Below are 8,612 nucleotides of genomic sequence, written 5' to 3'. Positions count from 1 at the left end.
AGGGCGGATGGATGGCTTTTCCCGTGCTACCGAGTCCCTCTCCCCTTTTCCCCAAAGCGTGAGGGGCGGTCGAGAGGATCGTCTCTGATGACAAAAGTCAGAGGCACCCCGGGTCAGACACCGTGCGAGGCGTTGGTGTGTTCTCGAGAGGAGAACACGTCCCCGTCAGCGTTTCCTGTCGTTCTCGTTCCGAAAGGATTCACGCGCCACCCCGTCTCCCTCAAGGTCTTAGGGCTGTCGTGCTCCGCAGCCGTCACGTGTCGTGGATCCTGGGCACCACCACGCCACCCCGCCCCCCCCCCCCCCCCCGCCATAGCTGTCGATCGCTATGTGGCACGCCTACGTTTGCCCAAAAGAGCAGTCCGATGGACAGCGTGGTGCTTTTCCCAGCAGGCAGGCAGGTGAGAGTCACCCCTCTAGAAGGTTTCCAAGCCCCGTTCCATTCTCAGAGGCAGCTCCTTTGGCCATCAAGGAGGCAGGCGATGGGGGTGGGGGTGGGGATGGGGATGGGGCAGGGGCCTCTGTCCCTCTGTCGCGGTAGAAATGATTGGGAAAGGAGGGACGATGGGCGTAGGTCGACCATCCTGGGCGGTGGTGCTTTGGGAGCTTTTTCTAGAAGAAGGAGCGAACGGCGTTCCCTGGGAAGGGAGGAAACCAGAGGAGGTCCCCCTCAGACCGACCTGGCACGAGAAGGACACACACTCTCTCTCTCTCTCTCTCTCTCTCCCTTTTCTTCCTGACTTGAAATCAGGAGACAAAACTCCCCTGCCAAAGGGGCCCTCCCAAAACGGGGAGTGAGGAAGACCTCCTTCTCTTCACGGCTGAAGTTCTCCCTGCCTTTCCTGGACGGGAAGGATAGCACCTACGCCCGCTGCCGTCGGTGACTTTTAGTCCCCCTGGAGAGGAAGAAATTCTTTCCCGTGGCCGAACCCTGGCGGTTCGTTCGTGCTGCAGAGGACGTGACCCTCTCTGACACACCCAGGAACCTCCTCGCTCCGGGTCGAGGAGAGGGAGTTCTGTTCTGTGGTTTAGAATGGTGCTTAAAAAGGGATGTCGCTTACAAAGGGTCCTCGTCCCCCTTCCTAAACCTAAACGGACGGCTCGGCTCGGAGGCGTGAGATACGTTTCGCATCCTCCTCGTCGTCTTCACTCAAAGTTTTATTGGAGTTTGGAAGATTTTATTTTTTGTCTTTCCTTTTTCTCCCCAAAGCCCCCCGGTACGTAGTTGTGTGTTCTTCGCGGTGGGTCCTTCTAGCGGTGGTATGTGGGACGCCGCCTCAGCGTGGTTTGATGAGCAGTGCCGTGTCCGCGCCCGGGATCCGAACGAACCGATGAAACACTGGGCTGCCTGCAGCGGAGCGCGCGAACTTAACCACTCGGCCACGGGGCCAGCCCCTTACTGGATTTTCAAAACAACTCCGGGGGCCGGCCCGGTGGCGCGGCGGTGAAGTTCGCACGTTCTGCTCCGCCGGCCCCGGGTTCGCCGGTCCGGATCCCGGGCACAGGACCCGGCACCGCTTGGCGAGCCACGCTGTGGCAGGCGTCCCACCTGGAAAGTAGAGGGGGATGGGCACGGATGTCAGCTCAGGGCCAGTCTTCCTCGGCCGACAGAGGAGGATTGGTGGCAGATGTTCGCTCAGGGCTCATCTTCCTCAAAAATAAAATAATAAATCGATTCGATAAAATGTCAAATAACACAACCGCGGGATCACGCTTAGAGTCACCCTTGGCCCGATGATGCCACTCCCCACCCCCCCCACCCCCCTGCCCCCCACCATTTGGAGGTGCCGTCAGTGGGATTCGTTCCTGTTTGTCCATCTTTCTTCCTCTTTTTTTTTTTTTTTTTAAAGACTGGCACCCGAGCTCATTGCCAATCTTTTCTTTTCTTTTTATTCCTCCTCCTTCTTCTTCTTCTCCCCAGAGCACCCCAGTACCTAGTTCTATATTCTCTTTGAGGGTCCCTCTGGTTCTGCCGTGTGGGACGCCACCTCAGCGTGGTTTGATGAGCGGTGCCGTGTCCGAGCCCAGGATCCGAACCTTCCAAGCCCCGGGCCGCTGAAGCGGAGCGTGCAAACTCAACTGCTCGGCCACGGGGTCAGCCCCTTCCTTCCTTCCTTCCTTCCTTCCTAAGGAGGAGGAGGCAGGCACTGTGTGAAGTCGCCAGTGAGTCTGTGGAAAGAGACGGAGGATTTCCCATGGGAAGCCGGGGCGGGGGACACGGACCGATGTCGTGCGAACTTGAAGGTGAAAGATCAAAAAACCCACACACGCCTAGAGCGGCGGGTTGCCCGTTAGGAGTTTGCTTGCCGGGCCCATAACGCAGGGCTCATCGATGAGCCAAACCGTCCGTGATCCTCAAGCAGTCTAGTAGGGTTAGAGAAAGGAGGGGGGCACTCTTTCTGCCCCAGATGAGGCGAGTTTCTCAGACAGCCACCCTGCCCCAACATCTTCCCTCCCTGCCTCCCGGCCCTTGGTGGACTGCGGCCTAAGGGTGGGGGAATTGAAGAAAGCCGTTCAATGGGAAAAAGCCCGAGGCCATGGGAGAGAGCTTCCTGCACTTGAATGAAGCCCTGACGCCAGGCCCATCGGAATGAATGGGCCTGACCTCCCCTCCCCCCTCCCCCCTCCCCCCTCCCAGGCTGGCGACTCGGCAGTGGAAGGCTAGGGGTTTCTTCCGAAATGGTGAACCGGCCCCCTTGTCCACAGGAAAACCACACACGGGTACAGCCTAGGCCGGATCTCAGGCCAAGTCGTCAGGGTGGCAAGATGATGGCGGATGAGAGGAAACTTGTTCTGGGACCGCACCGCCCCCCCCCCCATCGCCTCTCTGGCTGAGAAGAGGGCTGGGGAGCGGTGAGGGTCAGGGGGAGAGTGGGGGCGGGGCCGGGACAGGGACCACCGGGCAGTAGGACGGGAGTAGCCCTGAGGCCTGCCTGCCTGCTTCCTTCCCTGCCGGCGCAGGGCTGAGAGAGGCACGGGGCACGCTGGCTCCTGCCCCTTCACTCATTCGGGAAGCCTCCTGTTGTTGCTCCTGAGGTGCCGGCTGCGGTGACAGACAGAGCAAAACTCCTCTCTCTGTCTATTTCTTCAAAGGCCCGAGTCTGAGCTACGACAGATTCCCCTGTGGCTCAACCCGCAACCTCCCATCCTGCCAGACCAGACCCCTTGTCTAAAAACCTCCACTGGAGGAGCTCTTCCACCTGACTCGGAAAGGAAACACCAGCCCCGCCTCAGCCTCACACCCACCACCACCACCACCACCCGCCCCCCCCCCGCCCCACTCTCCTCCGGACCCAGATACCTAACAGAGGGAACAAAAATCCAAAAATCCTGCTGCTCTCCTTCTACCACCTCCACTTCAGAAGAGTCAGTCTCCCCCGAACACCTCAGACTCTGTGACTTCCCGCGGCCTCCCTTTCCCCGTCCCCATTCTCTCCCCGGACGGGCCCCATCTTACACTTGAACGACAGCTCCACCGCTCGGGGCAGCTGGACACGATGTCCCAAAGTGGCCCGGACGGTAGCCTGGTCGATTCCAAAGGACCCACGCACGCAGTCGGCCATAAACGTGGTGTGGAGATCGTGGACGTTTGCGGGCCTCTGATCAAATCACTGCTCCGGGGACCCCGGCGTCTAGGACCCGTCTTCTCCGTGTTCTTCACACCGTTGCTCCTGGGCCGGTTATTCTCTTCCCTCTCACTGACCTTAACGTTTTGTCTCTGCCATTGAATTTTGACTGTGCGAATGTGACTTGCCGCTGTAGGGCTGCGTGGATCTCTCAGGCATCCTGCTGTGCCGTGCGGGGGGGGGGGGGAATCCTTGGTGGGTGGGTCGATAGACGTCCCTTTGGTTGTGCCCTGGAGGGGAGAGACAGAGGGGACGACTCAATCCACCACGAACGCTGATGTCGCTCCGATAAACCTGTAGCGGTGATTCTAGTTTATGGCCCGTGTCCTGAAAATAACTTCCCGAAGGGCCAGCCCGGCGGCACAGCGGTTAAGTTCGCACGTTCCGTTTTGTCAGCCAGGGGTTCGCAGGTTCGGATCCAGGGTGCGGACGTGGCGCCGCTTGGCGAGCCACGCTGTGGTCAGCGTCCCGCCTATCAAGGGGAGGGGGATGGGCACGGATGTTAGCTCGGGATCACTCTCCCGGGGCAAAAAGAGGAGAATTGGCAGCAGGTGTCAGCTCGGGGCTCGTCTTCCTCGAAAAATAAATTAATTAAATTAATAAAAACAACTTCCCAAACCTCTCTGATAACTTGAAGCTTTGAAGTTTTGCGAGGTGAAATCAGGTGATAAAAAAGTCCACGGACAGGGGCGGCCCCGTGGCCGAGTGGTTAAGTTCACAAGCTCCCCTTCGGCGGCCCAGGGTTTTGCCGGTTCAGATCCCGGGCACGGCACGGACACGGCACCGCTCGTCGGGCCGTGTGGAGGCGGCGTCCCACATGCCACAACTGGAAGGGCCCTCAACTAAGATAGACAACTATGTCATGGGGGGGATTGGGGGAGAAAAATCGGGAGGGGGGAAAAAAAAAACAAAAACGGAAGATTGGCAACAGGCGTTAGCTCTGTGAGGGCCGATCTTCCTCACCCAAAAACTAAAGTGAGATGAAATCAAATAAAGCGAAGGAAAAGATAAACCTATGAAATCCCATGTTTCTAAAAGTGGCCAAGTGTTTAGACATTGGCCAAGCGACGGAATGCTCATGGGAAGGACAGTTCCTAATTGCTGGCTTCTTAGTTTTCACCAAAATTAAGGTTCGTGAGGGTTAAAAAATCTACTTAACAAATGCGATGAAAGCCACTAGGCCGGCCCGGTGGCGCGCTGGTTAAGTGTGCCTGTTCCGCTTCGCCGGCCCGGGGTTCGCCAGTTCGGATCCCGGGGGTGGACGTGGCACCGCTGGGCGAGCCACGTGGTGGTAGGCGTCCCACATATGAAATAGAGGAAGATGGGCACGGAGGTGAGCTCAGGGCCAGCCTTCCTCGGCAAAAAGAGGAGGATTGGCAGCAGTTAGCTCAGGGCTCATCGTCCTCAAAACAAAACAAAACAAAACAAAAAGCCACTAAAAGTGAATATGGGAAACATCTTTGTGTTCAAGGAAAGTGAGATGGCTGCCTTCAGGCAAGAGGGCCTAAAAAGTAAAGATCGTTTTGTCTGTGAAAAGGTGATCAAAGTTTCACGGGGAAAATAATCTGAGAAAAAGGCCTGTTCGTGGTCAAGTGGCCTAAAATTGGAACGAGTGGACAGATAGAAATGGCGAGCGATAGGATCTATGGGAGTCTATGAGGAAGCCATTGGGTGTCGGCCTAATTCGGCCTGACAGTGTTTTTCGAAAAGGGCCTGACGTGGCCGTCGAGCACGCATCGCATCGTAGATCCGCTTTACACATTTCCTACGGCAAGAACCAATGCCCTTAAGGGAAAGGAGCAGCTTCCCCGTGCTCGGGCCTTTCCTTAAGGAGAGGCATCTTTCCTTAGGCTAGGAGCGGATGGTTGCGCTCACCTTTGACCATCCGGCTCCCCTGTGACCACCCAGGCCCAGACAACAGACCTGCCACCCAGCAGTGTCTGTCGATCGCTGTGCCGACAGAGCAGTCTCGCGACTATCATCCAAGGGACCTTTCGATCCTATGTGAAACGTCCTCTCTGGGGGTCTAGAAGCACTCTGTACACCCCACTTCCCGGGCACCCTCTCTTCCTTCGGGAAGAAAGGCCCCGGGCCACAGTCCTCACATTTTAGCTCAGAATAAACGCACCCCGATTTTCACGGATAGATTGGTTCCGGATTATTTCCGTCGACAGAATGGAATCAAGTCAATGAGTTTCAAGATCGGAGGGAAGCTGATGCAAAATCAGAATTTGTTTTTCTCACTCCCGAAAGGATACTTTTCTCTAACTTCTAGTCTCCTCCTGATAAAGACATTGGAAAAGGTTTCTCTTGACCTCTGAGGGAATCGACACCAAAGACAGAGATCCTCCATTTTGTCAGAATGATTTCCTAGGCCTCCAATGGAGGAGGCCTCCCTCGGACGGGAGCTCAGCTTTTGTTTTGCAACAGTTTTCCTCTCTCTGCTTGCCTTTAACATCTCCTTTCCCGTTCTTCTTTTTTGGAAGGGAAATACGTGCACCGCTGGGGAAAAAAAAAAAAAAAAGAATTTTCTAAATGACCAAAGAAGATCTACGACTGTTGTTATTTTGGTTTCACGGAGCAGTTCCACGTCCACATTTACTCCATTTTAAACACCCACACACACTCACAGCACGGCGCTGTGAGGATGTCCCGGGGAACTCGATTTGTGGAGGGAATGGCTGTGAGGTCTCTGCCCCCCAACCCCCACCATTTGGGTGCTTCTGCTTGTTGATGAGGACGGGAAGCCCTGCTGAAATCCATATTCTTATCACCACACGTGCATCTGCACCCATGCTCCCCCCCGTGTGTCGTCTTTGGGCTTTGCTGTGGCCCCGTGCGGAGGGAGACCTGTTTTGTGTTGTAAACTTTTCCGCGGCCAAGCGGCTCGGTCCTTTCCTCTACGACTTGTGGGCTCTGTCTGTCCGTCTGCCTTAGAGAGACCCTCTGGGCCGGAAGTGACAGGCTGCACACAATTCCTGACAGACTGCGGACAATTCCTCCGTCGTCACGGTCCTTCTCTGATGACGTGCATGGTTTCGGTTTGACAGCGACCCCCACCCCCCACCCCGCCGTGATTTTCTAAGTCCTCCCGGGAGCCCGGGAAGTGCTCGGGCCGCTCCGGGAAGCGGGGGCCGGCAGCCCCGGCCTGCCCCGTGGCATCTCCGGGGACTTTTCCACCTCTGTCCGCGTCAGCCAGCCGGCAGCCCCGCGCCCGGCCCGGCCCAGAAGTCACGTGGGGAGTCTGTCCCCTTCCTGGCAAGCCCACCCACCCCACCCCCCTCCCCGCCGATTTTCCAACACCTCCTTCTGCGCCCAGGGTTGCCCTGTGCTGCCTGGGAGCTCCGAGGTGGACACCCTGGGGCCTCACGTGGTGACCTCCCGCCCGCCCCAAGCGGGCCCAGAGAGAAAGAGAGAGAGAGAGAGAGACAGAGAGAGACAGAGACAGAGACAGAGACAGAGAGAGACAGAGACAGAGACAGAGACAGAGACAGAGACAGAGAGAGACCTGACCCGGCGGTGGGCTCAGGCTGTGCACTCTCGCTGGCTGGTGACCCGGTTCCCTCCCGCTGACCCCTCCGCGCCGGTCGTTGGGCGCCATCTGGCGGCCGCTTTTACAGAGTGGCCCTCCTCCGGAGCCCCGGCGACATGAGCAAGGGATGGGACTCGCAGGACGTCTGTGTGGTTTCCAGTGTGGGGCTGTGTGGAACAGAGCTGCTAAGAACATTCATGCCCCGGATTCTGTGTGAATGAACAGGAACGTGGCCGCAGCCCCCACCCCGCCCCCCGCCCCAGCCCCCGGGAGTGGTGGGAGTGGTGCCCTCCAGACCACCCTCGGGTTGGATGCCTCCCTCCCTGGAAGGACTCACGGGACTCCACAAAAGCTGACTTCCTGGAGGTCCAGCGGAGACCCCCAAGGCCCAAGGCCCCCCCCCCCCACCCACCCACCACAGATCACTGTGGAAGCCTTAATGACCCAAGGCTCCAGCTACATACAGACGCTCTTAGGAGGCAAGATACACCAAAGGCTTATGTAGGTTGCCACTTTCGGTGGTTGTTTCCGCGGCGTGTCAGTTTTGGAACCCGCCACGCCCTTTTTCACAGAGGCCATACCGTTTCCCTTCACCACCAGTGAGGCGTGAGTGACTGACTTGGCTTCTCCGCGACCTGACTAGCAGTTTGATCCTGTTCCGGTATTTGGAAGAAGGCAGTCTCACCCATGTGTCCCCACAATGTCTCCCTCTAATTTTCTCACTTGCTTTTCCAGGGAACAGCTCACATCTTTTCATGCGCTTATCGGTCATCCATGCGTACCTCCTCCACCCCAGGTGAAAGTGCCTGCTCTGTCTATTGGTCTTCCATTCTTTTTGTATTTTTCAGTGTTGATTTCCCCCGGGTCTCCACTCCATTGTGGGTTTTGTTTTTTGTTTTTTGTTTTTTGTTTTTTTTTTTTGCTTAAAGATTGTCACCTGAGCTAGGCACTGTTGCGCTGCTTCCTCAGTTTCAGAGGGTACCTTTTTCAGGGTTGCTTTTTGACCGGGTCTCCTCGCCATTGTATTTTTTTATTTTTTTTTTTTTGCTTAAAGATTGCCACCTGAGCTAGCCTCTGTTGCCCATCTTCTTCGGTTTCAGAGGGTAGATTTCTCAGTGTTGCTTTTTCGCCAGCTCTCCACGCCCTTGCGTCTTTTTTTTTTCTGCTTGAAGGCTGCAACCTGAGCTAGCTTCTTTTGCCCATGTTCCTCAGTTTCAGAGGGTGGATTTCTCCGTGTTGCTTTTTCCCCAGGTCTCCACACCCTTGTGTGTTTCTTTGGCTTAACGATTGCCACCTGAGGTAGCCTCTGTTGCCCATCTTCGTCCGTTTCAGAGGGTGGATTTCTCAGTGTTGCCTTTTCCCCAGCTCCCCACGCCCTTGTGTGTTTCTTTTGCTTAAAGATTGTCACCTGAGCTAGGCACTGTTGCCCTGCTTCCTCAGTTTCAGAGGGTACC

The 8,612-nt window shown here is 56.6% G+C and overlaps 1 long non-coding RNA gene across 1 annotated transcript; it reads right to left on the bottom strand.

Annotated features, from left to right (window-relative positions):
* Positions 1-1,142: 1,142 nt before the first annotated feature.
* Positions 1,143-7,194, bottom strand: LOC139042950 (uncharacterized). The gene is made up of 4 exons (XR_011500045.1): positions 7,140-7,194; positions 3,458-3,856; positions 1,935-2,169; positions 1,143-1,647 (listed from the first exon to the last, which is right to left on the bottom strand). It is a non-coding gene; the product is annotated as an uncharacterized lncRNA (long non-coding RNA).
* Positions 7,195-8,612: the final 1,418 nt, after the last annotated feature.

This window comes from Equus asinus, unplaced genomic scaffold, assembly GCF_041296235.1.
Source record: "Equus asinus isolate D_3611 breed Donkey unplaced genomic scaffold, EquAss-T2T_v2 contig_114, whole genome shotgun sequence".
In the NCBI taxonomy this organism is placed as follows: domain Eukaryota; kingdom Metazoa; phylum Chordata; class Mammalia; order Perissodactyla; family Equidae; genus Equus; species Equus asinus.
This window is presented reverse-complemented; position numbering and strand designations above follow the sequence as displayed.